At 45.6% G+C, this 14054-nt stretch overlaps 1 protein-coding gene across 8 annotated transcripts in view; it reads left to right on the plus strand.

Moving 5' to 3' along the window:
* The first annotated feature begins 8823 nt into the window (after positions 1-8823).
* HIVEP3 (HIVEP zinc finger 3) overlaps positions 8824-14054 on the plus strand; it is a 435200-nt gene continuing 429969 nt past the window's right edge. For 6 of the 8 annotated variants that reach the window (XM_050932270.1, XM_050932274.1, XM_050932275.1 and 3 more), the window contains exons 1-2: positions 8824-8978; positions 10239-10348. The gene's annotated coding sequence lies outside the window, so the exon portion shown is untranslated. Of the gene's footprint in view, positions 8979-9200; positions 9245-10238; positions 10349-14054 lie in introns of those variants that run through there. The other 2 variants (XM_050932276.1, XM_050932277.1) reach the window with 2 other exon arrangements.

Here is a 14054-nt window from a genome sequence, read left to right on the forward strand (position 1 = left end):
CAGGAATGAAGTTGAATCCTGTTGTGTATCAGAAGCCCAACTTCAAAAAGTAAATTCATTTTAAACAAGCTGACCCCTTTCACCGTGGCGCTCCCACCGAACTATGGCACAATAAACATCTTAGCTAAAGCAAAGGTCAGAAGCAAGTGTTAAACAATAGGCTGATTTACACTGAGAAGTTTGGTCTAGTGGTTAGAGTGTGGTGACTGGAAATCAGAAGTCTTGGGTTCTGTCCACATCTATCTCACAAGGATTGCACGAGGCTTAATTAAGTTATCTCAGTACATCATTTTGTGATACTCAGAGGAAAGGTGATAAAGTTCAAAGTTTTGTAATTTATTACCAAAACCTGAGACTTATGGACAGGACTGTTGGTGGTTGTTCAGCTGGTATATTAGCTTGCTGTGAAGCTGGCAAATCAGACCTCTAATATGTGGCTTATCGAGTTAACCGATGGTCAGCAACTGGTGTTACCTGGTCACTGAAAGGAGATGCTAGGTTATAAGGAAGAGATGGGCAAAGTGGATTGATATGAAAAAACTGGCCTGAATATCAACTGGTGACCTAACTCGGAACTGACCTGTGAACCTTTTGAGGTTCATCTATCAGGAGGTCCCAGATGGCCATTTCAGATTCTTCCTCAAGTGCTTGTATGTGTCTGTTCCAGTTAGACGTGTGTGTGCCCAGTGCATTCGAGCTGGAGAGGTGTGTGTAGCAGTACCCAATGGCGTGGAGTAAGTGCTCTACATCTCCTCATGTGTCTCTCCAAGTGAGGGCATAAAGGGCAGAGCTGTCGCAACTCCCCTTCTACTGCCTCTCATGGCCTATGGCTGTAAGCTGGAGCTCCCCATGCTCTGTCACAGTACCCATTTTTCTCTTTTTGAGACCTTTCTTCCTGTCAATATATAGTTAGTTAGTTAGGTAGCACTGCTGTATTTAGCTTTGTATAATGTTTTATTCTCTTTTTAAATTTAATCCTCGTTTGTTCCCTGTGGAGTCAGCTCCTTTTGCCAGAGAGGGAGAACATTGGCTGTATTCTGGATTCTCCTGGGTTTAAACATTGCCCCTCTTGTGGGTCAGGTACCCGTTACCAGTGGTCACACCCATTGCTTGTTGTCTGTGGGAGAAGGTCAGATTAGGGAAAGAGGACCCCAAAATCAAAGGAGCGTTGCTTGAGCTAGCACTTAATGGAGCAGGCGATGAGACCATTATCAGATCCAGGACTGTCAGACACAATATGACCTTATCCTATCACCTCTAAAAGGGCCCTATCTCTGAGCTAAAACTTCCAAAACCAGGACAGACTGGGTTCCTCTCAGTGGGAGAAGAGAAAGTGCTTCCTTTCTCCGGGCCCTTCTCACAGGAACTCAAGAGCTGAAGGCCTCCCCAAACCAAGAAAGAGCTCATCAGGGCTAAAAAAAGACTCTGGGTTCTGACAGACTTTGAAAGAATCAAACAAGAGGCTTCCAGCACCGACGTTAGAGCGTCAGCTTCAACTAGACATTCCCTGGTACCGGATTAGCTCTCGGTACTGTTAACTCTGCCACCAGCTGGTAGGCTTCTGCTGAGTCATGCACCATCAGAGCTTTCTGACCCAGCAACTGTTTCCATAGCTCCAGGGTTGTTGGCACTGGCTACACCTGAGGCTTATGAAGCAGCAAGTGGTTGCTTATGCATCTCGGTACCTCTGTTCCCTCTCATTCAACTGAACATTTCAACTGTAATTTTGACTTTATCGGTACCATCTTCAACGCTGGTGTCAACATCTTCATCTATTACTGCTTCATCATCCCAACTGGCACTGGTACCAACTTTGGTACTGACAATAACTCCATCTACAGGTTTGGCACTGATGCACCATCTTGTTTTGATACTGATGGCTGTTCAGTTTTGTCTGGCACAATCAATCACATCTGCACTGGTACTGGCCACTGGCTCATTGAATGTACTTGGTGCACAGTCTTTAGCACCCATCCATACAGCTTGGGTACCAGCTTAAGTACCAACATTAGTACCAACCTCACAGGTTAAATGGGTGCCACATACATACCATTACACAGCTCCACCATTGCCATCAGATGATTGTAGGTCTGAGTCAGAAAACAGTAGGAGCCCATCTCTAGTACACTGAGGGGATCTTGTTACTCTCTTGACATTTCTGAGAGACGTTTGAGATCTTGATCTCAGAGAAAATACTCATACTGCAAGGAGTGTCCTTGGAGCTGGCCAACTAGCCTTCTCTGCCATACTCACAGTGGCCATATTGGATACCCTGGGGAGCGCCAAGTACCTCACACAGAGATTCACTTGGCCATGTCAGGCACAGATGACCTCTTCCTCAGCCTGTTCTGCAAGCCCACCTGAGGATCCATCTCAACAGAAGGAAGGATCACCCCCTCTAAATATTGTGTCATCCTCTCCTGATGAGGCCTGGTATCACATTCTCCACCCCTAATACCAGATTATTTTAAAATTTATAAGGATCTTATGAAACTAGTGGCAACTCTGGGGGGGACAAGCCAAGCTTGTCCAGGAAAGTACCTGCAAATTAATAGACTTTTTTTCAGCTGTTGGGTCCGTGCAGAGTTGTGCTGCCCATTAATGAGGTTCTAATTAGATTGTGCCTCACACCAATTGCAAAAAAGGACTGATAAGTGCTACCAGGTCCCTTCTCAGGGTTATGAGCAGTTTTATTCACATCTCACCCTGGACTTCCTGATAGTCAGGGCTGTGAATGAACATTCTCACCACGGCCATTTTCGTACCACTGCCAAAGAAAAAGGACCCCAAAAAGTTAATTTATTTAGGAGAAGAATTTATTCCACCACAAGTCTGCAGATGCCTATTGACAACCATCACATGCGTCTTCTAAAGATATCATCTGGGATTCTCTGGGGAAATTTGTGAATGAGCTTCCATAGGATGCAAAGGATGAGTTCAAAGTTGTGATATCTGATTGTCACTTTGTAGCAGATCTTCCCTTCAGGCTGCGTTGGATTCCACACTCTGCAGCTAGAGGGATGTCTACAGCTGTCACCCTGAGGAGATCCTCTTGGCTTCAGAACTCTGGCACAGCTGTGGAGGTCGAAGAGACCACTGAGGACTTGCCTTTCAAAGGCTGCAATTTGTTTTCACAATAAAACAGGAGAAGGTTTACATAGACTCAGACTCTGATGCCCCCCTTTGATCATTAGGGGTTCATACCCCAGCACCATGAAAGAAGCAGTACAGGTTGCAGGAACAGCCACAACAACATTTTTACCAGCCTAGAAGGAGTCATGAATCTCCAAGAAGGAGACCTAGCCTATCTGAACAGCCTTCAGGCTCGAAGGAGCCCATTTGACTGCCCTTTTGAGAGCAGAGTACCAGCCACACACTTACTTTTCCTTTTCCCTCCCTTTGGAGACAAGTTGTGCCATTTTCTTGGTGTTGGGAGTTAATCACCTCAGATACGTCCTCCTAAGCACGATGAGACTGGGTTACACAGTCCAGTTCCGGTCTATCCCTTACCCCTGCACACCTTCCATTCACTTGTGCACACTCTATCCTGCTGCGGAGTTTGGTTTGCTCTACATGCCACTCTTGCAGCTGGGATAGTGGGGTTTGGACCGTCAGTATTTCATGGTGATTTAAAATGCACACAGTTGATCGGGAAGTGGCAAGCAGTAGCTTGTATTGGTGGGGTAACTGGGACAGTTGCCTGAAAATGCTGAAGACTCTTCTGACCTCTAGTCATGAACGTGTGGTTTAAATCCCATTCCTGGAATGTTCAGACATGAAAACATGGTGCACACTGTCACCTTCCTTCCCAGAGGCAAAGACTGTTGTCCACACAGTGCCCTGAGCAACAATCCTCTGGACACAAGCTGGGAGGAATCTGACCTTTCTTTGAAGAAATGTTGAAGATTACTTATGCAGGTCAGTGGAATCGAAATCTAGTGCTCTTCATATGTACCTGGAGCCCTCCGTTCAGTTCTCTTGTGCATGCTTGTTTCTCTTGTCTCCCTGCACATGCTGTCTAGCTGTCTGGTTCCCTTCTGCACCTTTTAAAGCCACTTCGCATAATATAGAATGAGATGTTATCTCTATGCAGTGGCAACAAGAACGTTACTTTTATGAATTTATTAGGCTCCTGAGAGGCAATTGGGTTTAGTTACGCAGGTGTCAATGAGGTGTCAGACTCACTAGTGGTGCTGGCAGTTAGAAATGAACAACTTTTGACTTGTGACATGAGCAGGTTTGATGTGCAGTCAGCCAGAAAATAGAACTATGGTGCCTCACATGTCTTTTACTTAGAGTCACTTTTCAAAGAAAAATGCACATTAATGGTAAGGGTCAAAATCTTCACCTTAATTAGCATGGGGAAAAAAAGCATCAAACTCAGCTTGCTGAATCATGGTATCCTGCTGTCACGGAGTGTGGGGGAGTCCGGCCCTGCACCCCTCTTCCTGGGACCCACAGTGACTCTCGGCCAGCCAGTAAAACAGAAGGTTTATTGGACAACAGGAACACAGGTTACAGCAGAGCTTGCAGGCACAGTCAGGACCCCTCCACCGAGTCCTTCTGGGCTTTCAGGGTGCTTGGATCCTAGCTAGGATACCCTGAATTCCGCCCACACAGCCCCAAGCCCAAACTCAAACTGCTTCCCTCCTGCCAGTCCCTTCCTTTTGTCCCCTTCCCGGGCAAAGGTGTTGACCTTTCCCCTCCCTTACCTAGCTCAGGTTACAGGCTCTGGCATCGTCCATCTCCTAAAGTCCTCCCCTGCTCTCCCACTCTCCACACAGACAGTCCCTACTGCATCACACCTGCTATAAAAGTGCAAGCAGCATGAAATCAGGTGCAGCACATGACTACACAGGTTGCAAGTAACAGAGTTGTGGTAGGAAGAACAGCAAGAAAGCTGGTAACTCTAAGAGTTTCTTTTGTATTCAGTATGCATCTTCCTAAAAAGTCAGGCATATTTTTAATGTGTTTTTCACAGTATACATCTGAGAGTCAGTCTATTTCTTAACTCACTGTCCAAACTCCTTGTCATTCTATCCCTTCCATTATGAACAGTTGTATATACATGAAATGTTTAGTATTTACTACTCAGCCTTACTTCCAATAGAAGGGATGTCAGCCTATAAAATCTGTCTGTCAAATCCAGGACTTCTCAAACATTTCCACAGCGTGTACCACGTTTTGATAGAGACTGTCACATGGACATAGGTGCTGGAACTCGAGGTGTGGGAGGTGCTGCCACATCCCCTGGCTTGAAGTGGTTTCCACGATATCCAGGGTTTACAGTTCGATTCAATGGCTCTCAGCACCCCCACTACATAAATTGTTCTAGCCCCCCGGCACATGCACACCTCACATCCAATCGCACTCCATTCGGGACAGCACAGCACCCCTTTGGCAACTACAATAACCGCTTACAGGAAAGAGTAAAGTGTTTACGCTAACACCAACCTTCAACATTCAGAAATCATGAGGCAGGCCTCAAAAAAATCATGAGATTGGCTTAAATATTGATAGAATTTTAAAAAATGATAAATTTTCTTTGTATTCTGGTTTCTGAGCCTGTAGGACGCACTTGGGTCATGCTTTCAAGCTTTTCCCACAACCATAAGGGCCAGACTTTTTTTTTTTTAAGGAGAGCCAAGATTTTCATGTATTCACGTCATTTCAGCAGCCAGAGCTTTCAGGAAAACACCAAATGTCATCATGAGACTTGTGGTAAAATCATGAGAGTTGGCAGCACTATGTTTATATGTTTTTAGCCATCTTCAGTGTGATATGTGCCTTGCCTTTTTTGGGAACAAGGACTCACATTGTCTCCTTTTGCTCTTAATTTCAGCTCTGTCTCCTTGGTCCCCTGGAGCTTGTCTCCTCCTGGAAAAACAAACAAACGAATCTTGCAGGAAAAGTCTAGCAACCATGACACCTCAACTTTAAAACAAACAGTAGCCAAAATAAACAAGCCTATTCACTGTGGAGTAGGGGGCTGGCTTGGGCAGGAAGGGTCTCTGAGTGGGACCAAGTTCCTCCATAGACTGGCACAGAACACACTCTAGGAGAATACACCAGACAGAAAGGAACAGGTGAGCTGAGAAACATGGCTGGAGATGGCAGCCCCCCGTTCAGCCAACTCCTTTTGGAGTGAATGGGACCAGGGGATAGATGCCTGGGAGTGTGATTTGGACTTGAGTGTGGGCTGCCCCACAGGATAAACTCCTCATGATTAAGCTGAAGATTTTAAACAATAGGTGCTTAAAGCTAGGCTCCAAACACCACACTGAGGTGCCTTATTAAGTGATCTGAGTACTGTGCACCTGAAAACTCCTATGGAAGTTGCTTGTGATTAACACTTTTGCAAATTAGGTCACTTCGTTAGGGGCCTGAACATGGACTAAAAGAAACCCCACAATACTGCCCTGAGGTGGTAGTTGTTTTTCCTGCTTTACAGATGGGGCAAATGATGCACAGACAGCAAAGTCGTTTGCCCCGTCGTCAAGTGTGCCAGTGCTGCTGCTTTCACCACTAGACCACACTTGGCTTCCAGGAGCTGTCTAGGTGATGAAATGACCTTTTTGTGGCTTCTTATTGAAGTCTGGAAGGAGAAGAAATGCATCAACCAGTGTACAGTGGATTGGAGGACTGGAGAGTGTTTTTGTTGAAAAGCCTGATTATCTCACTTTCTTCCCTCTCACCACATTAGTTTCAGTGCCTGTAGTGACACACAGTGGTGATGTGTTTGCTGTGCCAAAGGAAGACAGAGGGCACTGAACTTTGTTGGAAATGGTGTCTGTTGAGTTCCCCTCAGAGGAGCACAGTCACTGCTCCCTGGGCTGACAAGAAAACTGGCGTTCAGGGCTGTTCTTAAGATGGCCTAGGTTTCTATTCTGTACACTTATGTCCCAGTGCAAGGGAAACTACAGTTCATTAATGTTTGGAACTGTTATGTGTCCAGTAATGTTCTGCTCAATATATCATTAATTTGCTACTTTATTTTAACATGGTCCGTACAGAACTGTGGGCTTCGTAAGCTGATTTGTATTGTAAATACTGTATTTAAATCCTCTTTATTTTTTGTGACAAGGATTTTTATTTATCCCCACGCAAGCCATGATGAAATAAAAAGAAAGCTGTTTAACATAGCTCTATTGCTTCTTTTTCATTTGTACTTTAAAGAACCCAGTAAGAAACTCTGAAAAATGTCCTGCCAGGTACAGTTCTGTGGATATCATAGGATTGTTCCCTCTTCTTTCTTTGTTTATTTGTACAAGGCACATTTGCATGCAAAGAAGACAACTGTTTCCTTAAGAGTTCATCTGCCTCTGATTTTCCACCATTCTGTCTCCCAAGTGTATATCTCACATGATGGGAGGCAGAACGGTCTAGTGGAGGCAGGAGTTCAGGCTTTCTTCCCAACTCAGCTGCATGCATGCTGTGTGTCCACAGGCAAGTCACTTAAGGACCCTGGCTCTCAGTTTTCCCATGTGTAGAATGATGATGATAATGTTTACCCACCTCACGTGACAGGGCCTACATAAGTTAAGTGCAAAGTATTATTAACAGGCCCCTGTTAATGGTATATTTTCAACTATTTCAACCAATCAGAGGATGGTATCTTAGAGCTGAGAAAATTGTGGGAAAAAAAAAATCAAATTTCAATGTTACTGTATTTGTTGGTTTGTTTAATCTGAACTTTCAGCACTCACACCTCATAAACACAAAAATGACTATGAATAGCTTCACTTTAGGGGGGAAATATGGGGATCCATATAATTCTGTAAAGCTCTCAGATACCATGGTCATGAGTGCAGCATAAATGCCTAGATCCAGACTCACTTACTAAAAGTGAATTTTAAACTTGGGTATTTGCCCAAAACAATTTTTGAATTGTATGTCTGATTGTAAAATTCAACAGTTTTTGCTGTGGTGGTTAGTTTATGTAAACTGTCCAGTTAAGAAACTGGAACACTATCACAGGTCAGGCATTATCTGCAGAAGAAATTAACAAATAATTTCCGATAATGGAGTCATTAGAAAATGTTCTGATCTGTTTGTGAGTTAAAGTGGTTTTAATTAAACATATACATTATTAATTGGTAATTATTTGGCCAGCTCTCTTATGACTTCAGCGCGGAGGGGGCACGAGGAACTGCAGCTGGAACAACTGGATCTCTTAATAAACAAAGATTCCCCTTTTCATACAGAAAATCTCTGCCGATAACAAACGAGGGGCTTGGAGGCACAGAGATCCAGCGTGCAGGAGATGGACGCAGAAGTGCCTCCAGAACACGCCGCTTTTCGCAGCTCTCTGACCCCGGCGCAGCTCTGGAAATGGCAGGGGGAGAGCTCTGGCCTGGGCTTGTAACCCCCTGGCTGGACGAAGGGCGAGCCCCAAGGCCGCTGCTTCTCCCGCGGCAGCTGCCTGGAAAAGCCCGCTTGCTTCCGATCCCAGCAGAGCCTGGGAACCACCCGCCTCTCCTCTGGCTGGAAGCTCCCGCCCTTGGGGTTAGTTTTCCAGGGCGGCTTCCACCGCCTCCGCTCCTGCCACGGCAGGTTGGGCAGCCGCGTCTCCCCGCGGCCCGCGGCGCTGGCGGGTCCCGCTCCGCAGCCCTCCGGCCGCGGCGAGCCTGCGCTCCGCCGAGCCAGCCCTGGGGCGCTCCGGCTGCTGACATTTCCGGCTGCCAGGGCCCAGCCAATTGGCGAGAGCAGGCAGCGCGCTGGAGCAACGACACATGAAATATGATAATTTTCTGCTGAAGAGCCGTGGAAGGGGGAGGGAGGAGGAAGGGAAAGTGGCTGGGGGGGGGGTGGCGGGGAGGGGGGGGAGAGCACCGCTTGATTGCAATGGTTTGTCCGACAGGCTCTGCAGACCCAGGACTATACCGTAAACAGAAGCTTGGTGGGTGCTAAATGACAGCCCCCTGGGGAGAGGCTTTTATTCACCAGCCGCCGAGGATGCTGCTCCGACTGGCCCTCAGGTGGGCTGGCTAATGCATGTCAGCAGGGGAGACGCATGTGGCGGCTGGCTGCATGCACGGGACATGTGTGTCCGCACTGGATGGCTGCGATTGTTTCCCTAGGAGTAGGCTGGGGCGCACCAGCTTCGCTCCCGCTCTGAGCGAGAGAGAGATCCAGGGCTGGGGTGGGCGGGGGTGCTTGGGGGTTTCTGGGTTGCTAAAAAGAACCAGGAAATGTGCTCCGGAGAGGTTTAGCTGCCTTGTCGCCTCCTTCCTTTAAAAACGAGGTATGGAAGCGGACCAGGGATGGGATGGTCTGAGCCAGTAAAACGTGTGGTAGTGGAGGGCTGGGGCTGGGCATTTCTTGGTTTGTTTTGGTAGAAGTGTTTTGGAAGAATGCTGTATTTCATGCCCGAAACTGCCCATTTCAAACTTTCAGTCCTCGTCCTTAGTTGTGATGGTAAGTACTTGACAGGGGCTGTTCTCTGCCTTTACTTAACCCTGTCATGGCAAGCGGGGAGAGTAGCTGCTTCAGTAACTATTTCGGCCAAAGATTCAATAGCAGTAAAAATAATATCCATAATTCGAGGCTGTATATTGAGAATTCAATGTGTATTGTAACTAAAGGCTGTTTAGTTTTGTGGTGACTATGTACATATTCGGCAGCTGAGTGGCAAGTTTATCAGTTTATTTTTATTACCTAATGCAAGGATTACACTCTTAAAGTCTATGATGATAATAATAACATTTATTCAGAAAGACCATTAGCCCAAACAATGTCCCCTTCCCTCTTCTTGGGCTGTGTGGACAGGGTTTTTGGAGCACTGAGTGACAGCTCTCCTTAAGTGATAATTGGTGTACTGTATCTTTAAAAGGTTAAAACCCTTTTCAAAAAGGCCTAGACTCATAGTGGGAAAAGACAAGAGAGGCTTTGGCTGGCTTTGGATCCAGAAAACAGCTGCTGATTCGATTCTGCATCTTCAGGCTGAATTTATTACAGATTTTTCAGCAGCAGGGATTCTAGGAAGAACCTTCCGTTTGGGTTTCTTGACCATGGTTTATTTTTATTCGGAGGAATAACAGAGGAAGGATTTGTTCCGGCTGGAGCATGCTCACAACCTGCAGGATCTCCCATTATTAAACTGCCTAGTTTGGGGCTTTAATATACAGGTTTAATTATTGCCATTGCTATTATTCGGCACCGTCGATCTACTAATCTTATTTTTATTTTAAAAGGAAGCTGATCTCATAATGAGCTTTTCCCTTCCTTGCTTGAAACAGGTGCTAATGAAAGAATGCAAATAGCATTGGTTGATCAGAACACTTCATAAAGAAGGGAACAATCACCAAGCCAAACCAGTACAGAATCTGCCTGCCATCAGACAGCAAAGGTAGGCACTGGGAATTTGCATTCTGCATGTGTCTGCATATGCGGTGGTGTAGTATTTTTGACTATTGCTGCAGTTGGAGAACAGCACAGCGAGATTCCATTTTGCTGCGCTTTCCTTATGAAAGGTGTCAGGTTGCTGTTGAGACAGCCTGTTGGGCTGTGCTGCTGTATGCTGTGTCTGTGTGTCTGTGTGTGAGTCTGTATATTCCCTGGGTGGGCTGAGCTCACTGCTCTGCATGGCGTGATGGGTGAGATCTGTGAGCCTGAAGTAACCTTAGCAGTGTCAATCAGCATACATCAAGAGTGTAACCCTATCTGTGCCACGCTAAGACATCCACACCGCTGTGCGTTCTTTTTTAATTAGCTTTGGCTGTGGCCTGAATTCATCGTCGATTGACAGCAACTTAGTTTTCGCTGAATGTAGCCATATTTTGCTCCTGGAACAGAGGAGGCCAGTGTGGGTAGAAGTAAAATGCCTCGTCTGTTGGCTAAGAATAAGATTGACATGCTGCTGTTTGGAGACATTTACCCCTAGCAGAGGTCCTGACCATGGCATTCAGGAAAAATGGGCATGTTGCTCTCTGGGAAGCCTCATCCTGCTAGTACCAGCATTGTGCCATCTCTCATGGCTATGTTGAGTTGGTATGAAAAGGCCCTGTTCTGTTCTCATGTCTGGTATTCATACTCTGTCTCTGGTGACTACCCAGAGCTACTAATTGATGTTCCATCTGATGTAAAAAAAAAGGGGGATTTGACCCATCCCTCATTTTCACAAGCAAATCCCTGACCATAACTGAATTTGAATGTCCTCTCTCCTACACAAAGCATGGTCACTGGCAGTTCTCCTTATACCCTGCCAAATAATATTTGGATGCAGTCGGTGTTAGGATTTTCTTATCTTCATGGGGTTGTCCTTTGCTATGAGCCTTCATAGATTTTGACGGGTTATTGTGACATTGTTCTGCAGATGCTGTACAGCAACCTCATGCAGTACCTGGCTGCGTATCTTGTTCATACACTCAGTTTTCTGCTGTGTTTCACAGAACTGCAAGACTGGAATTGCAGCAGCGACTGCAGAGGGCTCTTTTGGGATCAGATTCTGCCCGCATCTTATGTATGATCTCCTGTTGACTTCAGTGCTATGAACCTCTGAGGGCAAAATGTAGCTCTTAGCCTGGGAATCTGGAGCTAGATTTTGATGTCCTTAAATAGTTTTGTGAACAGTCGGGATTTTGTCCTGTGTGATAGAGGATAGGTGCCTATTGTAGAAATGGCCATTCATTTTTGACCAGGTATTCAGGAGATGGTCTGCAAGAAGTTTGCCATTGATTAATTGTAAAAGCCAAGAGCCTTCAGCGCATGACACATGGTGTTTCATAGGAACACCCTAGTGAGTCCCCTAAAAACAGAATTATGGATATATCTCCCCCAACTAATTACTTTAATTAGGAATTCATGGACATGGGTGAATAACATGCATGCGGTATGATTAAAACAAATTGTTGGCTCAGTGACTGTGTCGATCTGAGAATATTTCTACAAGCTCTGTTTCTTCCTCTGAGTCATTCACCACATGTCTGAACTGTCATTAAGTTCTCTTCCGCCAGCCCTTTACCTGTGCTGCTGCTGACTGTTTGGCTAGTCTGCCCCTGGAGATTCCAAGGATTGCTTCTGCAATGTGTGTGTGCATGTGCGCACGCGTGTGCGTGCACCTCTCTCTCCCTCTCCCTCTCCCTCCCCTCCTCTTCCCTTCCTTTCCTGAAATGGCAACTCTGTCCTAACGTGAACTTGTCACCATCCAAGTTCATACTAGGCAGAGAAAATGTAACTTGTATTTTAACAACTCTGGCATACCCCCCAAGCAGACCAATAAACCTCAGATCAGTTAGTTATGGGGCATTGTTTCTGCAAAGATAAGAGTCTGTCTCTGGTTTTACTCTAGGAGCACGACCGTCAGTGAATCGAAGCTGCAGCCCTGCTATTTAATAGATTCTTTTCAAGATTTTGTTTCCACTTAAGGGGGCAGGAATCCTCTCAGCTAGAAGCACACTCAGTGGGTTTATTTATTTATTTTGTTGTAGCCAGCTTGTTTGCACAGCTTGTCATGTGAAGCGCTACCATGTGAGAGACCCTGTTCATTTCCAGTCTTGGGGCTTCAGTAAACTCAGACTAGCAGGGGTTGGCAGGATTGTTGAGATATAGTATTTGGATGAGAAACCTCCAAAGAAAACTTTAGGAGCTGCAGGAAAGTGGTCTTGGTAACTCACTAGGAGATGCTCTTCCTACTGAGTCACTTTAGAACCATTGTTCCGTCATGGTGTCAGGGGGTGATGTGCTGCTGACAGGATAGTAACATCAAGGGCCTCATCTCTCTGTGGCCATTAAAAATTCCATGGCTTTTTTTTTTTTCAAGAATAGGGAAACGTGTGTTCTGGCCAAATTCCAGTTGTTCCATTGTTCCTCCCAAAATTCCCCCTGTAATTTCATTTGGATGTAATTAACTTTACTTCTTGTTGTGAATGGTTAGGTAGGATTACTAAGTGCTTCTAAATAGCTATCTTATTCCACCCCAGAGGTGTCTGCATTCACACAGTATATGCAGTAACTCTTGTAAAATACTGTCTATAGTTTTTAAAGTACTTTAAGATTTTATGGGAATTTATGGCCCTCCATAAATTAGATTATTGTTATTCTCCAACTCCTGGGGATGGAAAGGGAAAGATAGGAGTAGAGCTAATCATTCTGAACACCTTTAGAAGCTGGGTCACAGAGCAACACCGCAATCTCGTAGGAGACTACTGGTCCTTTTGATTGTCGTGTTTGTAAAACAGCTGTCGATGAATATGTGTGCACCCACACACTAAGAGATAAGTGTGTAGAATAATGGTTTACAAGATGTTGAAAATTCTGAAATGTGACTTTGACCAGCCTAATAGTCTAAACTGATGCCTTGGCAAGCAGAGCCCGTCCTGAACAGTGGTCATTGCTGGGTGTGAAAATCAAGGCCTTTGAAAAGAGATACCCTGAGCCCTCTTGAATGCCTCCATAATGTGGTGTGTGGTCATTTTTGTACTTAGCCATGGTTAAGACCAGTGGTTCTCAAATATCCTAATACCCGTTTTGATTTTTGGAAAAAAGTGTGGCTGTCCTGTTAAATATATTTTGTGTAAATGTAAGAAATTTTCTAAGGAAAATCCAGACACTTTGTGGATGTGGCTAACATAGAATCCAGTTTGAAGAGCTCTGGTTTAGAGCATGCTGTGCCTTTTCCTTATCCTGTATTTCATGAACTTAGTTCAGGATTTGCACCTAGATTTCAGGTGGTCCATAATTACCATGAGTCTTAGTTCTCTTCATTCATGATGTGAAGCTGGTGAGGAATGGAACAGGGTGTGACAAAGTGGGAATTTTCTTAGTGTTTTGTATGAGTAATCTATGTGGGCCTCAGTTTCCCCTGTGTGTTGGTGGTGTGACAAGGGTGTGTGATTGTTGCAGAGACCCCTAGAGGGCAGGTGTGACTGCCGTGTACCTTTCTGGGTCCAGACAATGGCCAAGCATTCTGCATCCTGGCAGATAGCCGGAACCCGTCCTCTGCAAGAGCCAGCCGGAGGAGCTGGAGAACTACGAGAGAGTTGGAGGTCAGGTGACCGGGTTACCCAGGAAACAGCACAAAGGATGGAGGAGTTACAACTGGGCATGACTAAGGG

The sequence above is a fragment of the Gopherus flavomarginatus genome, chromosome 22 (genome assembly GCF_025201925.1).
Source record: "Gopherus flavomarginatus isolate rGopFla2 chromosome 22, rGopFla2.mat.asm, whole genome shotgun sequence".
In the NCBI taxonomy this organism is placed as follows: domain Eukaryota; kingdom Metazoa; phylum Chordata; order Testudines; family Testudinidae; genus Gopherus; species Gopherus flavomarginatus.